This window comes from Orcinus orca, chromosome 7 (genome assembly GCF_937001465.1).
Source record: "Orcinus orca chromosome 7, mOrcOrc1.1, whole genome shotgun sequence".
Taxonomy (NCBI): Eukaryota; Metazoa; Chordata; class Mammalia; order Artiodactyla; family Delphinidae; genus Orcinus; species Orcinus orca.
Window position 1 is genome coordinate 56,651,769 of NC_064565.1, and position 16,929 is coordinate 56,668,697.

At 38.9% G+C, this 16,929-nt stretch overlaps 1 pseudogene; it reads right to left on the reverse strand.

Moving 5' to 3' along the window:
- The window catches only part of LOC125964994 (lathosterol oxidase-like), a 28,427-nt pseudogene continuing 11,498 nt past the window's right edge, over window positions 1–16,929 (reverse strand).

The following is a 16,929-nucleotide window of genomic DNA, read 5'->3' on the forward strand; positions in this document are numbered from 1 at the left end:
TTTGCTTTTTTGATATTTAGTAGTATGAGCTGTTTATATATTTTAGATATTAACCCTGTTATAGTCATCACCTGAAAATATTTTCTCCCAGTCTGTAGGCTGTTTTTCATTTTGTCAGTGGTTTCCTTTGCTGTGCAAAAGCTTTTAAGTTTAATTAGGTACCATTTGTTTATTTTTGCTTTTGTTTCCTTTGCCCTAGGAAACAAAAAATATTACTGTGATTTATGTCAAGGAGTATTCTGCCTATGTTTTCTTCTAGGAGTCTCATGGTTTCTTGTCTTACCTTTAGGACTTTAATCCATGTTGAGTTCATTTTTGTACAAGATGTGAAGAAATGTTCTAATTTCATTCTTTTACCTGTAGCTGTTCAGTTTTCTCAGCACCACTTATTGAAGAGATTGTCTTTTCCCCATTGTAAATTCTTGCCTCCTTTATCATAGATTAGTTAACCATAAATGTGTGGGTTTATTTATGAACTCTCTGTTCTTTCCCTTTGATATATGTGTATGTTTTTGTTCCAGCACTATACTGTTTTGATTATCGTAGCTTTGTATTATAGTCTGAAGTCAGGGAACGTGATACCTCTAGCTGTGTTCTTCTTTCTCAAGATTGTTTTGGCTGTTCAGGGTCTTTTGTGTTTACATACAAATTTTAGAATTATTTATTCTAATTGGGTGAGATATGTTCAGTATTTTGGTAGGAATTTCATTGAATCTGTAGATTGCCTTGGGAAGTATGATCATTTTAACAGTATTAATTCTCCAAGTCCATGAACATGGTATATCTTTCCATCTGTGTCATCTTCAGTTTCTTTCACAGTGTCTTATAGTTTTCCAAGTACAAGTCTTTTTATCTCCCTAGTTAGACTTATTCCTAGGTATCCTATTTTTTTGATATGATGATAAATGGGACTCTTTTTAAAATGTCTTTCTGATTGTTCATAATCAGTGTACAGAAATGCAACATATTTCTGTATATTAATTTTGTATCATGCAACCTTGCCAAATTCATTGAACTCTAGTAGTTTTTCAGTGGTGTCTTTAGGATTTTCTATGTATAGTACCATGTCATCTGAAAACAGTGACAATTTTACTTCTTTCTTTCCCATTTTTCTTATCTGATTTCTGTGGCTAGGACTTCCAATACTGTGCTGAATAAAAGTGGGGAGAGTGGACATTCTTGTCTTGTTCCTGATCTTAGAGGAAATGCTTTCACCTTTTTATCAGAGTATGATGTTGGCTGTGGACTTCTCATATATGGCCTTTATTACATTGAGGTGTGTTAACTTCACAAAGTGGGTATAAAGGATTAATCATAAATGAATGTTGAATTTTGTCAAAGGCTTTTTCTGCATCCATTGAGATTATCATATTATTTTTATTCAATTTTTTAAACAGTCATAATCAACTTCTATTGATTTTTACATAAATAGATTATAGAATATCTTTGCAAACCATGTTTTCCCAACATATTTGTTGTAACACATGACATTTCTTTATAAAAGTATTTGTTAAATCGTTTTGTAGAGGAAATGGGGAAAAGTGAAGAAAGAGGAGGGAAAATAAAATTTCAAAACTAATCTTCAGTGATAGGCCTAAATATTTGGCAACTATTTCCTTTTATGGAAAATCATAGGATTGTAACTTTGAAACATAAATGCATCAATTTAATTAAAAAGTCAGTAGGATCAAATATATTGGGCATCAAATTTCCCTTTCTAAATATATTCAGTCACATAATTTTACACTTATTAAATAATGGTTTAAAACAGTAACCATCAAAATCTTTAAATAATCCCAGATCTGGATTAAATCATCAGAGTATTAATATTTTCTAAAATTTCAATTTATTTGTTCATCATTAAAATGTAATATTTGACAGCGTCTCCAGAAAATAAGTTTTCTATGCGTAGGAAGACAATAATTTTATAACACCTGCTATTAATCAGGCCACTGAGCTGCTAATACATTATATAACAATTTTTTTCACACCAGTGTTTCCACTTGAACAAAATACTACAAGTAGTCGTTATCATACAAATACTGAATAGTTAGTCATTCCTGAAACAAGGAACAATCTTTATATTAATATTTCTTTGTTGTGGTGTTTAGTCTTGATACCATTAAGCACAATGAATTTTACTTAATGAATATGGATGAATTAAGGCAAAAGGGCATAACCTAGTCCCCTTGATAATTTATCCTCTATCTTTTAAAAAATCATTGTTCAAGCTATTCAAATTACAGATCTGCTGGCTAGAAAGACACAACTTGTCCCTTAGACCAACGTCCGTTATTTCAAGCATGAGGTTAAAATCTTGGTATTCACGACATGTTCCCTTGACCTACCATTATGATCATTACTCAGCTATACCCACAATACTGATTTTCAAATGATACTATTCACTTGCTATGCCTCTTGGCTGTATGTATGTAGATTATTTTTCTTGACCAAAAATATTTAATAATTGGGCAATAATCTACTCAGTCTTGTAAACTCTACATTGAATAATTTTTCATTTTTACAATCATTTCCTGCATGGCTCTTGCTCTCTTCTTCTGTCATCTTCACATGACTAATTGGTCCATTCCCTTCAAAGGAGGAGGGATTTTTGAAGGAGCCTCCAACTCTATCCCACAATGTGAAATACTGTCCATAGTTATGGTCAAAGAGCATGTGGTTGTCTGTATGATGAGCTGAGCCACTAATAAATGGCCTTAAGATTTGGGGAACATGAAAGTCACCATCATGAATGGAAATTGTCCAGATATTGACCAAGACATACAAACCTAAATAAACTACCGTGTGTAAGGGGAAAATAAAAAGGTATATGTGGCAAGGCAGACTCTGAAGGACGCCAGCCAGATGGTGAAAAGCATGACTTGTAAATGGAGTCAGAATCTTCCAGATGTGATGAGGTTTGTGTAAGCACTTATATACAAGTCTATGATGAAGATCTCTGTGAATCCAGTAGATCAGCATATCAGTGAAAAAGAGAAAGAGCAGGATAACAGCAACGAATCAAAACCAGCCGTATGGAAACTCTTTATGCTGTCATACAATTTGCTGTACCTCTATCAGGAACAGTGAAACTCTGGGGATGCTGATCCATGGCATTGACTGGACAGAATGCATAATCTCTTGATAGACTTGATTCTTGAAAAATTGTGAGTGTTTCATTAATGAATGATCATAGACAAAATAATAACTCAGTGTTGCAAAGAAGAAATAAAGGTTATATGCACTGAGATTTGTTATAATCGGAGACTGATAGCTTGTTGGAAGATGTCATCCTCTGGCCATGTGGCCGAATATATGTATGGTGTAAAAAAACAATTGGGTACAAGATCCATCTTAGGCCCTAGAGAGGGTCCACTGCCAGCCGCCAGTTTGGTTTCTGCAGGGCTTCAGCTGCTCTGGCTAGTCTTTTATTCAATTTTTTATGTGATATGTCACATGGATTGTAGATATTGAACCATTCTTGCATTCTTGGGATAAATCCCATTTGATCGTATTGTATGATCCTTCTAACATATTGTTGGATTCAGTTTGTTAATTTGTTGAGGATTTTTGCATCTATGTTCATCAGTAATATTAGACAGTAAATTTCTTTTTGTGTGATATCTTTGTCTGGTTTTGGTGTCAGGGTGATGCTAGCCTCATAGAAAAAGTTTGGAAGTGTTCCTTCCTCTGCAATTTTTTGGAATAGTTTGAGAAGGGTAGGTATTAACTCTTCTCTAAATGTTTGATAGAATTCTCCTGTGAAGCCATCTGGTCCTGGACTTTTGTTTGTTGGGAGTTTTTTTCTTCTTTATTACTGATTCAGTTTTATTACTGATAATTGGTCTGTTCATATTTTTCCTTTTCTTTCTGGTTCAGTATTGGGAGATTGTACATTTCCACTAATCTATTTCTTCTATATTGTCCATTTTATTGACATATAGCTGTTCACAGTAATCTCTTGTGATTCTTTATATTTCTGTGGTGTCAGTTATAACTTCTCCTCTTTCATTTCTAACTTTATTGATTTGGGGTCCCTTCCTTTTTTTCTTGATGAGTTTGGCTAAAGGTTTATCAGGTTTGTTTAGCTTTTCAAAGAACCAACTCATTTTTATTTTTTTAATTTTTATTTTATGTTGGATATAGTTGAATAACAGTGTTGTGTTTCAGGTGTACTGCAAAGTGATTCAGTTATATATATACATGTTTCTATTCTGTTTCAAATTCTTTTCCGATTTAGGTTGTTACAGAATATTGAGCAGAGTTCCCTGTGCTATACAGTAGGTCCTTGTTGGTCATCTGTTTTAAATATAGCAGTGTGTACATGGCAATCCCAAACTCCCAGTCTAACCCTCCTCCTCACCCTTCCCCCTTGGTAACCATAAGTGTGTTCTCTAAGTCTGTAAACCTGTTTCTGTTTTGTAAATACGTTCATTTATATCATTTTTTTAAGATTCTGCTTATAAGCGATATTATGCAATATTTGTCTTTCTCTGACTTACTTCAGTTAGTATGATAATCACCAGGTCCATCCATGTTGCTGCAAATGGCATTATTTCATTCTTTTTAATGGCTGAGTAATATTACATTGTGTGTACGTACCACAGCTTCTTTATCCATTCATCTGTCGGTGGACATTTAGGTTGCTTCCTTGTCTTGGCTATCGTAAACAGTGCTGCAATGAACATTGGGGTGCCTGTATCCTTTCAAACCATGTTTTTCTCTGGATATATGCCCAGGAGTGGGATTGCAGGATCATATGGTAGCTCTATTTTTATTTTTTTAAGGAACCAAAGAACCAACTCTTAGTTTCATTGATCTTTCTTATTGTTTTTTAGTCTCTGTTTCATTTATTTCTGCTCTGATCTTTATGATTTTTTTTCCTTCTGCTAACTTTGGGTTTTGTTTGTTCTTTTTCTAGTTAGTTTAGATGTAAGGTTAGGTTGTTTGAGATTTTTCTTATTTCCTAATATAGGCTTGTATCGCTATAAACTTGCCTCTTAGAACTGCTTTTCTGATCTGTGTCCCACAGATTTTGGATTTTTTTTTTTATTTCATTTGTCTCCAGCTATTTTTTGATTTTTTTCTCCTTTGATTTCTTCAGTGCTCCATTGGTTGTTTAGTAGCATGTTGTTTAGCTTCCACTTGTTTTTTGCAATTTTTTTTCCTTGTAGTTGATTTCTAGTCTCATAGCATTGTGGTCGGAAAGATGCTTTATATGATTTCAGTTTTCTTAAATTTACTGAGACTTGTTTTTGTGCCCTAGCATGTTATTTATCCCGGAGAATGTTCCATGTGCAATTGAAAAACTGCATTCAGCTGCTTTTGGTTGGAATGGTCTATATAGATCTATTAAATCCACGTGGTCTAATGTGGCATAAAAGGCCAGTGTTTCCTTATTGATCTTTTTCTTTTTTTGGTCTGAATGATCTGTCCATTGTAAGTGGGATGGTAAAGTCCCCTACAATTATTGTTACTGCCAATTTATCCCTTTATGTCTGTTAATATTTTATGTATTTAGGTGCTCCTGTGTTGGCTGCATATATACTTGTAATTGTTATATCTCATTGTATTGATCCTTTAATCATTATGTAATGTCCTTCTTTGTCTCTTGTTACAGTCTTTGTTTTAAAGTCTATTTTGTCTGATAAGTATTGCTACCCCAGCATTCTTTTGATTTCCATTTGCATGAAATACCTTTTTCCATCCCTTTGCTTTGTATGTCTTTAGATCTGATGTGAGTTTCTTGTAGGCAGCACATATATGGGTTTTGTCTTTGTATCCATTCAGCCACTCTTTCCTTTGATTGAAGCATTTAGTCCATTTAAAGGAATTATTGATAAGCATGTACTTATTACCATTTTGCTCATTGTTTGGGGGTTGTTCTTTTTTGTCTGTTTCTTCTTTTGTTCTCTTCCCTTGTGATATGATGACTACGGTACCTCTAGTGTTATGTTTGGATTCCTTTATCTTTTCTGTATTATAGATTTTTGGTATGTGATTACCATGAGGTTTAATACACACATGATTATTTTAAATTGCATATCTCTCAATTTCAAAGGCCTTTTAACAACCCTGCATTTTTACTCCCCTTCCTCCATGAATGTTTTTGACATAATATTTTACATCTTTCTGTTTTGTTTTGGTTTTTTCTTGGCTGCGCTGCAGGCAGCTTGCGGGATCTTAGTTCCCCAACCAGGGGTTGAACCCAGGCCCCAGCAGTGAACATGCGGAGTCCTAACCACTGGACCACCAGGGAATTCCCGACATCATTTTGTCTTGTGTATTCCTTAACTACTTATTGCAGATGTGTAGATGATGTTTACTGCTTTTGTCTCTTAACTTTCCTACTAGATTTGTATGTGGTTAATTTATAACCTTTTACTGTATATTTGCCTTTGCCAATGGGCTTTTTCCTTTGTAATTTTCATGTTTCTAGTTGTGTCCTTTTTTTTTTGCCTAGAGAAGTCCCTTTAATATTTCTTATAAAGCTGATTTAGTAGTGATAAACTCTTTTAGCTTTATCTTGCCTGTAAAACTTTGATCTCTCCTTCAAGTCTTAAAGTCTGGCTGGGTAGAGTATTCTTGGTTGTAGGTTTTTCCTTTTCATTACTTTAAATATATCATGCCACTCCCTTCTGGAGTACTGAGTTTGTGATGAAAAGTCATCTGATAGCCTTATGGGAGTTCCCTTATATATAACTTGGTTGCTTTTCCCTGCTGCTGTTAATAGTCTGTCTTTATCTTTAATTTTTTACAATTTTTGACAATGTGTCTTTGTATGTTCCTCTTTGGCTTGATTCTGTTTGGGACTCTCTCTGCTTTCTGGACCTGAATGCCTATTTCCTTCCCTAGGTTAGGGAAGTTTTCAGCTATTACGTCTTCAAATATATTCTCTGCGCCTCTCTTTTTTCTTTCTGGGACCCCTACAACGCAAGTGTTAGTACGCTTGATGTTGTCCCAAAGGTCTCTTAAGCTGTCCTCATTTCTTTTTATTCTTTTTTCTTTTTTCTGTTTGGCTTCAGTGATTTCCATTACTCCCTCTTCCAGCTGACTGATCCATTCCTCTGTATCATTTAATCTACTGTGGATTCCTTCTAGTGTACTTCTCATTTCAGTTATTGTATTATTCATCTCTGTTTGGTTCTTCTTTATATTTTCTAACTCTGTTTAAAAACTTCTAACTTCTCACTCTGTTCATCCATTCTTCTCTCAAGCTCTTTGATCTTTTATGATCATTACCTTGAACTCTCTATTGAGTAGATTGCCTATTTCCACTTCACTTAGTTGTTGTTCTGGGGTTTGATCTTGTTCCTTCGTTTGAAACATGTTCCTCTGTTACCTCATTTTGCCTAATTGCTGTTTTTATTTCTATGTATCTGGTAGGTTTACATTTCCTGACCTCGGAGAAGTGGCCTTTCATAGGAGACATCCTATAAAAAGGATGTATGTAGCTGGTAGGCTACATACCAGTTGCACACTCCCCTCTGGTCACCAGAGGTATATGCTCTAGGGATATCCCCTATGTGGGCTACATGGGTCCTTCTCTTGTGGCAGACTAACTACTGTGGGTGGTCTGGTAGGTGTCACTGACCTCCAGTCCAATTGGTTTTCAGGACTTATCTCATGCTGAGGCTTCCAGCTTCTGGTTCTAGGTTTGGGAAGTTTTCAGCTGTTATTACTTTAAATATATGTTCTGTCCTTTTAACCTTCTGAAAATCCCATAATGTGAATATTGTTTTTTCAGTTGTGTCCTATATGTCCTTTAGGCTTTCTTCATCTTTTTTATTTTTCTTTTTGTTCCTCTGATAAGGTAATTTCAAATTCCTTGTCCTCTATTTCACTAGTTCTGCATTTTCAAGTTTGCTTTTTAAACTTTTTATTGTATTCTTCAGTTTAGTTATTATATTTTTCAACTGTAGGGTTTCTGTTGGGTTTTTTTTTTTTTTTTAATGGTTTCTACTTCTTTGCCCAGCTTCTTGTTTTGTTCATGCCTTTTTTTTCTTATTTTGCTTAGTTGTCTGTCTGCATGTTCTTATAGTTTGCAAAAAATAAAAAGGGTCATGAAGAACCTAGGGATAAGACAGGAATAAAGACACAGACCTACTAGAGAATGGACTTGAGGATATGGGGAGGGGGAAGGGTAAGCTGGGACAAAGTGAGAGAGTGGCATGGACATATATACACTACCAAACATAAAATAGATAGCTAGTGGGAAGCAGCCGCATAGCACAGGGAGATCAGCTCAGTGCTTTGTGACCACCTAGAGAGGTGGGATAGGGAGGGCGGGAGGGAGGGAGACGCAAGAGGAAAGAGATATGGGAACATATGTATAACTGATTCACTTTGTTATAAAGCAGAAACTAACACACCATTGTAAAGCAATTATACTCCAATAAAGATGTTAAAAAAAACAAGAAACAAACAAAAAAAGGATTATTCTGAATTCTTTGAAAGTTCATAGATCTCCATTTCTTTAGCATCAGTTGTTAGAGCTTTACTTGTTTCCTTTGATGTCATGTTTACATGATTTTTTGTGACCCTTGAATCCTTATGTTATTATCTGCACATTTGGGTAATTAGACATTAGAGGTTTGCATTGACAGAGACAGATTTTCACTAGTCAGCTCAGTTTGGGTTGTGGGTGTGTCTGCTGGTAATATTCTTGGGCAGGTGGGACCTGCTATTATGGTTTATTTGGGGGCAAGGCAACTGTTCAAGCTCTTTGACTGGGGATGGGGACCTATTAGTTGAGTACTGCTGGCTTGGTTCTCAAGTGAGGTTATAGAATGGGCTCCATGTTTGCCTGGATTCTCTGGTCAGGCTTTCTAGATCGTTGGGACTGACTACTATATTCAGTAGTAGATAGGGCTATAAATTAGCTTCCTTGCTATGGCAGGGCAGTAGGATGGGGCCCAGGGCCTCTAACACACATTGTTTGGAGACCCATGTCAGGCAAGAATGTACACTTAATTCCCTGGTCAGGTTAGGTCACCAGTTTTGTCCTGCAGACAGGGAAAGCCATGAGCTATGCTCTCTGTTCAAGTGTCAGTGTAAACAGGCCTGTTGGATGGGCTACACTGCATCCCATGTGCTCTAGTTAGGTTCCTGGTTAGGCAGGCTGAAGGCAATGAGTGGCATTCAGCAATGAGTGGGGCTATGAATTTGTTTCCCTGCCCAGGAGCGTTGGAATAGCAGCTCTAAAACTGGTAAAGCTCTTTATTTGTTGCCTTAGCCAACCCATGCCCCAAGTTCCCTGGCCAAAAAGGGCCACTGGCTCTGCTCTGCACATTATTGGCTATGCCTCCCAGTCCCTTAGTGCAAACATTGCTGGGTTATGCAGGCTCCAGGTGTTCTCACCAGCCCTTCTTGACAGATGGGACCAGGAAACACCTTCTACAGCAGGTAGGGCTGCTGTGTTTCCATTCCCTTGTCTGGTGGAAGAGAGAGGGGCCACTCCAGGCCTCTCCAGTTTTTTCCAAGCAGGCTTTCTGGTTGCGAGGGGTTGAGCCACCCTCAGCCTTGGCTATGAATGAATCCTCTGCCTGGAGGAAGTAGTGGAAGAACTACCTGTAGTGGAAGAACTCCCTGTATTGGCTTTGCTCTGTGGGCAGTTGGCTCCCACTCACCTCTCAGCTAGAGCAGTGTTGGGCTGCCCAGCTCCTAGGTGCTCTTACCAACCCCTCTGGCCAGATGGGGTCAGGCAACACTCTCCCCAGTGAGTGGGGCTATGACTCGGTTTTTTTCATGGGTGTAGGCAAACCAGACTGTACGAATGGTAAAATTCCTCATTTGAGGACCTAGAGGCAGGCAGATCTGCCTCCCAGTGGGTTCCCTGGTCAGAGTGGACCACCAACTTGGGTCTACAGGTGATCACAGTTGCTGGTTGATAATGAGCTCCATCTGCCAAGATCCGAGTGCTGGTTGTTGCGAGTCCCCTCCCCCTTCTCTATCATAGTTTCAGATTCCCAGTGATTCCCCTGCAGTCCGCAAGGGGTAGACCAGAGTAGGGGCTCCCACAAAGTGACCCGCAGTGTTGGGAGAGAGGGTTGAAACCCCTGTGCTCTTTCCCATTGAAGGAATCAAAGGTACTAGGGAGACTTCTCAGCAGGGTGCTGTGCTGGCCCGAGAGAGAGGCAGTGCAGTCATGTGTAACTGCTTCTCTTATCCTTCTAATGCAGTATGTCTTGGTCTCTGTGGTGGAGGAGGGTGCTTCACCCTCACCCCCATGTTCTAGGATTCCCTTAGTGCTGTCTTGTTCATGAAGAGTTGTTGTTCTTCTTGTGACGGGGAGCACAGTCAGGGATGACCTATGTCGCCCTCTTGATGCCTTCGCTCTCCAGGTATAACCTGCAGCCCTCTCCATGTGAAGCTTATGGCACTGAGCAGCAGAGAAGAATGTATGTTTCCTGTGGGCAGCTGGTTGCCCAGGTGGGAGGAAGAGGTGGGGTCCACACCACTCTTCTTGTCACAGGGCTTGATAAGAAGACAAAGATGAAGGGAATTCTCAATCTGAAAGCTGACTCCATGCTCTAATGGGGGAAATTTCTAGTGTAAAACAACTATCTTGAAATCCTCTCTCTAGACAGCGCCAAGAGACCCAGATACCCTTCATGGTTCCTCTGTGGGGACAGTGTAATGAAGTGAGGAAGCACATGCATGTTCGCTCAGCCACTCATTTGGGCTCTGATTCTGCCCCTTCCTTATTGTGGGAGCCTGGGCAGATAGCCAATGAGATATTTGTTTTCATCTGTAGAACAAAGATAACAGCCATCTCTAGGGAGCTATCATGAGGATCAAATGCAACCGTACATATACAGTGCTTGAGAAGGAGTACACATTCCATAAATGGTAGCTGGAATAATATTCCGTAAATATTATTTTTTGTAGAAGACTTTTAATCCAGAAGAATCTGCAGAGGAATTTTCAGCTTTTCTGTAAAGACACCCACAGGGACACAGTGCCTTGCGAGTCAATAGCTTTCTCATCCTATCCTTTCTTGTTTTCTCAAATCTCAAATTGCACTACAAATAATCATTTGGTATCCAGGAGAGATGGGAGGAAAATGATTTCATTAAGCAGCCTTAGAATATGAATAACTTTAATGGCCACAAACTTTTAAGCTTGAGTTCAATACACCACTGCTTATACCAACCCCACACAGCCCCTCAACCATTATCCCAAAGTTGTTTGGTTCAGATCTTTGATTGGTTCTGAAACCCCTGGACACCACGGACTGCTGTGTTGACTCTGAAAACAGCTTGACTGTCAACCATCTAACAGCCATAAAATACCCATAAAGTGAAGTTTGTGTAGGCTATAATGTTTATGTTATTCATGGCAGCCAAATAAATTATAGAAGTGCCACAGTGTTGGGCAGTGAAATCTGGATAGCTAATCAGCTGGACCAGCCTGTAGAGAGCTGCAAGGGAAACATAGAACCATTCTTTCTAGATGAAGCAAATCTGATAAGCATTTTTAGCCTCTTGGCGAGAGACACAGTGAGAGATCCAGGAAACCAAATGACCATCCCTGTTCCCATTTATTCCTTTAAACAAGCTCCTGCTGGGCACATTTTGGGAAGTAGGCTCTACTTGGCCAACAGAACTTATTGATTTAAGGGAAGAGGTCATTGATCTAAACAAACTTTTCTTCGAGGGATTTTTGAAAAGATCATCACAGAAACTAAACATTAATACGTAAATGTGGATTCCCATCCCTAGAGGCTGAGCCCTAATATACTGCCTTAAACCTACCCACTTTGGTGCCCACCGAGGGCTTCCATACTCCCTAAAGTCATTGTGTTCCAAAATGTCCTAGCTTCCTCTACCATTCTTGTCCTCATCGGGAAGCTGGTCTCCATTAGAAACTGGGAGAGAGTGACTGAACTCAAACTGATTCACAATAATGTATTAGTAACTGACAGTCCTTAGCATGAACACCACAGTATTTGCATTTTAAAAGATAATATCCCTTATATGGAATCTAACAAAGAAAAAAAAATGGTTCTGAAGAACCTAGGGGCAGGACAGGAATAAAGACACAGACGTAGAGAATGGACTTGAGGACACAGGGAGGGGGAAGGGTAAGCTGGGACGAAGTGAGAGAGTGGCATGGACATATATACACTACCAAACGTAGGGTGGATAGCTAGTGGGAAGCAGCCGCATGGCACAGATCAGCTCGGTGCTTTGTGACCACCTAGAGGGGTGGGATAGGGAGGGTGGGAGGGAGACGCAAGAGGGAGGAGATATGGGGACATATGTGTACGTATAGCTAGTTCACTTTGTTATAAAGCAGAAACTAACACACCATTGTAAAGCAATTATACTCCAATAAAGATGTTAAATAAAAGATAATATCCCTTATGTCAAATAAATCTATAATTGGTAAAATTTCAGGCTGAGTGGAAAGAGAACATAAAAAGCTCCAGATGGAGCTCCCTTGGTTAGCTTCTCTGAGCTGTTGCTGTTGTTTCACAGCTTTTCCTAAGTTTTTTCTTAAGAATTCATTCGTTTATTCATCAACAAGTATTTGCGAACCTATAATATCCTCATTACTGTTCTGGGAGTTTTAAATGCATTAGTAAACAAAGATCTTTAACCTTGGAGGGCAGAATGAGAGAATATATACTAGACCTAATAAGTACATTTTATAGACTGTTAGAGGGTGATACGTGCTTTGGGGAAAAAAGTAGCAGAGCAAGGGGGATTAAGAGTGCCAGGTAATTGGGTTGAAGGTTGTAATTTTAAATGTGGAGTTCGGGGAGGCCTCATTGAGTAAGTAACATTTATGCAAAGACTTAGAGAGGAAGAGAGAATTAGCCAAGGGGGTCTGGGAGAACCCTGTCTCTGAAGGAATGGATAAAGCAGTGCCTGGTGTGTTAAAGGAACAAATAGCAGGGAGGCCAATGTGGCTGAAGTCAAGAGAGCATAGAGGAGGATAGTAAGAGATGAGGTCATAGAGATGATGGGAACCATCATCTTCAGGCAGCTGAAGGATCCTTAGCTCTCCACTTCTACTCCCAGGACAGCAAGGGGGTCTTTGGAACAAAACACGAATGGGGAAAGGGAGACAGAGGATTCAACTTGTATGGAAGAACTTTTTTTGTAGACCAGTAACTATCTTCTCAAGATCAGTAGAAGGTAATAAGAGCTTTATATCCATATAAGAAAAGGAAGTTGAAAAAATATTGAAATCGACACTTTCATCCTCATGTGTTCTGAGCTAGGTGGACAAAATGCTGCTCTTTGAATAATGTGTTTGAGGAAAAAGTCATCACAGATGAGTACTTGGCTCTCTTTCCTCATTTTGGACTGGCTTTGGTCAATGGGCTCCTTTGAGGTTGGCTTTCCAAATACGGCCACCTCATCGTCATCAGCTGCAAACTCAAGGATAAGGAATGAATTCAAAGCCTCAACAGTCTTCAACACAGAACATGGGTGTAGAGAACTTTCCCTTGCTCAGTCATTGTTGAAAAATTAATCGTTTCTCTGCAACTAAAAGCTTCAAGGTGATTTGGTGAAACTTTATCAAATTACGTCCCTGTGTACTTATGTGCTTATTCCAGACCAGGAGTTTCTGGGGGTCATATTTTGGGTATCACCTTACATTTAACGTATTCTCTCTGATTAAAACCTTCAAAAACACAAACCCTGGCCCACTCAGAAAACTGTCTGGTCTCCTATTTTCAAGCTCTTTCTCCTTTAATAATAAGGGAAATTCTTTTGATGTAGAGTATAAGAAATACAGTGCTGGGAGTTAGAAAGCTTGGGTTCCAAGGATGATTGCCAGGAGATTAGATTAGACGATTCCGAAATCCTGGGATCTTTTAAGAAGTATATTCAATGAGTCTAAATTTGAGAGAATTGGTATAAGTCAGCCATGACATTCATTCATTCAACAATTATTGCATAATTACGCTAAGTCTTGTGTGTAAAGTTGTTAATAAAATAGGCATGAGGCTCTTGTTTTCATGGCTTAGCTCACTTCATAAGTGCCTAATTAGTCGGGGTTGTCTGAATTGCTGTGTTGAAAAATACTGAGGCTCGATGAAGATAACTGTGATTGATTAGCCATGTCTACCATGAGCAAATGCAAAGTCTCCTTGTACAAATGGAGCCCAGTCACTGATGATACTCTTTTTCAGAGGCAATCCCAAACTATTTCCTGAAATTTACAGAGCTCTACCATATAGAGCCCAACATTATATCATTGTTTTAAAACCAGTCTCCTATCTTCCTGATGAAGGGAAAGAGCTATATACAGGAGACAGAAGCGATTTAGGCTCAAAGATCATCTTTGTATGGTAGTGAGCATTGTCCAGGTGACACTTCAAGGAGAAGTTTAACCTTATTCAGTATAAATATCCCTGCTGGTTCTGAGAAGTTCAAGAAATACTTGACTGATCTCCCAAAGTGGCTCTAGTGATGGACAAGTCAACTCTTTCTCTTTTAACCCATACTGAAGTATCATTTTATGTTTCACAGTTCTGGGCTGATCTTTTTAGCAATTTGCTACTTCAATTCTACTTATCTGTCAATCACTCTTAGATTCATTTTGCACAGCTGACTGTGGTGTCATCACAGTCTTCCTTATACTAATGCATTTAACGGTTGTGTGGCTTTGAAAGGCTGCCAACATAGAGGAACAGCTGAAAATGCTACTTCCCAGCCAGACTGTCCTTTTCTTGATCAGCCTGCAACTACCATTCGTACTTTTTATAGCTTGGATTCTTTGCTGGTCTGACTGCAGTCATTGGTTTTCAACAATATATTTCTCCTGATGGACTTTTTTTTTTGGATTTTCCAACACATATTGAGTGTAAATTGTACCAGACAATTTAATATTACAAGCTTCAGTTGAAACAGCCCCTGTAAGAAACTTATAATCTACTGGATTGAAAGGCAATCAAATAACATTTTAAGCAATACAGGGAAAAATGCAGATTTAACTGAGAGGCAAAGTGATGTGGTAGGAAGATACAGGCAAGTTCAAATTCTGGCACTGCCGTTTACTAGCTGTTGACCTTGGATAAGTTACTTAACTGCTCTGAATTTCATTTCTTTTATCTGTAAATTGGACATAGGCATACCTACTTGGCATAGTTATAAGATGAAGATATAATATGTATGAAAAGCACCTAGAATATGGTTACTTGGGTTACTATTTTAGGTAATGGTAACTATTTTTAATAATTTTAATATTAACTATTCAGAGAACAAACATGTTAGAAATATTAGGAATATGCAATTTCAAGACTTTGGTTTTGACTTAGATCCTGGGATCAGTAAGGATGCCATGGCTGTTGTTATTCAGGGTTGGCAGGGTGTGTGGTTGGGATCATTTGTTAGGTGTCTCCCTCCCTGCCTCTCCTTCCACCATACGTCCTGCCTCTTTTCCTGTAAGGGGAGCTCTGTGGAGAAAGAAAGGGCTTGGAGGAATGGCCCCTGCGGAGTGCTGTGTGCTTAGGGTATAGCTCCAGAAATGTAGATATTTAAAATATTTTAAGACCATGTCCACTGGCTAATATAACATTCAGAGAAAATACTTATGAAGATAAAGTGCCCAGAGCTCAGTGATGCTTCCTGCAGCCTGAAGATTGTGCTGTCTCCTTCCCACCAGCTCTCTTCCCACCCATCAGCTCTCAAGAGGCTCCGGGGGAAGAATCAGAAAGCATTAAAGCTGCGTTGTAGAACAATGACCCTCCATCTCTTTTTTTGCTCCCCAGCTTTATGGAGGTGTAATTGACAATGTGTATATTTAAGGGGTACAACTTGACGTTTTTGATATACACATACGTCATGAAATAATCACCACAATCAACTTCATTAACATACCATCCTTGTAACTTCCAGTAGGTGAGTCCTGACTCCCTACACGACTCTTTGCTGTAACAAAAGATCCTAATTAGCTGATTAGAATGTTGAAAACCCAATTCCACCAACAGCTCAACTGTTACAGCTGAATGGATGGCCAGTTCAGTCAAGCAGCAAGCGGTTTATTCGTTCCTCGCCTCAATTAGGTCCCTAGAATGTTCAAAGTTAATGATTAACTAATTAATTCCCCTCAATCTAAAATTGAGTAGGGACTTCCCTGGTGGCGCAGTGGTTAAGAATCTGCCTGCCAATGCAGAGGACACGGGTTCGAGCCCTGGTCTGGGAAGATCCCACATGCTGCAGAGCAACTAAGCCCATGCAACACAACTACTGAGCCTGCACTCTAGAGCTCACAAGCCACAACTACTGAGCCCTTATGCCACAACTACTGAAGCCCGGCGCCTAGGGCCTGTGCTCTGCAACGAGAGAAGCCACCGCAATGAGAAAAGCCTGCGCACCGCAATGAAGAGTAGCCCCCACTCACCACAACTAGAGAAAGCCCTTGTGCAGCAACGAAGACCCAACGCAGCCAAAAATAAATAAATAAACAAATAAATAAATAAATAAAATTGAGTAGACTGAGGCTTAGTGGAATAGAACTTGGGTGAGGTCATGCTGACAGTCAGCAACAAAGCCTGAGCAGAAGCCATTTTGGTTTTGATATTTCATTAATGTAAAAAGAATGTAATTTGTTTTCTTATTTTAGGTTTTTAAAGACTTTAAGATAAAGAATCAAACTGAAACTGTCCCTTCTCAAACAACTATTTCTGATTCTTTGATCCTGGGAAAATTACTTACCTTCCTGGATTCAGAAGCCACATCACAAAAGGTTCTGACGAACATAAAAGTTAGTTATGGTACAAATCATGAACGTAAATCAAGTGCAACATCTATGGCTCAGGGGCAGAATTACCGGGAATAATCTTCAGGTCCCTTTGTGTGACTCAGTACCTAATTTTCCATGAATGATTTTGCACACAAAACTTAAGCGTTTCCTACTCCAAAGTGTATACACTTCAGGACCCACAAAATCTGAATTTGCCCTTAGGCA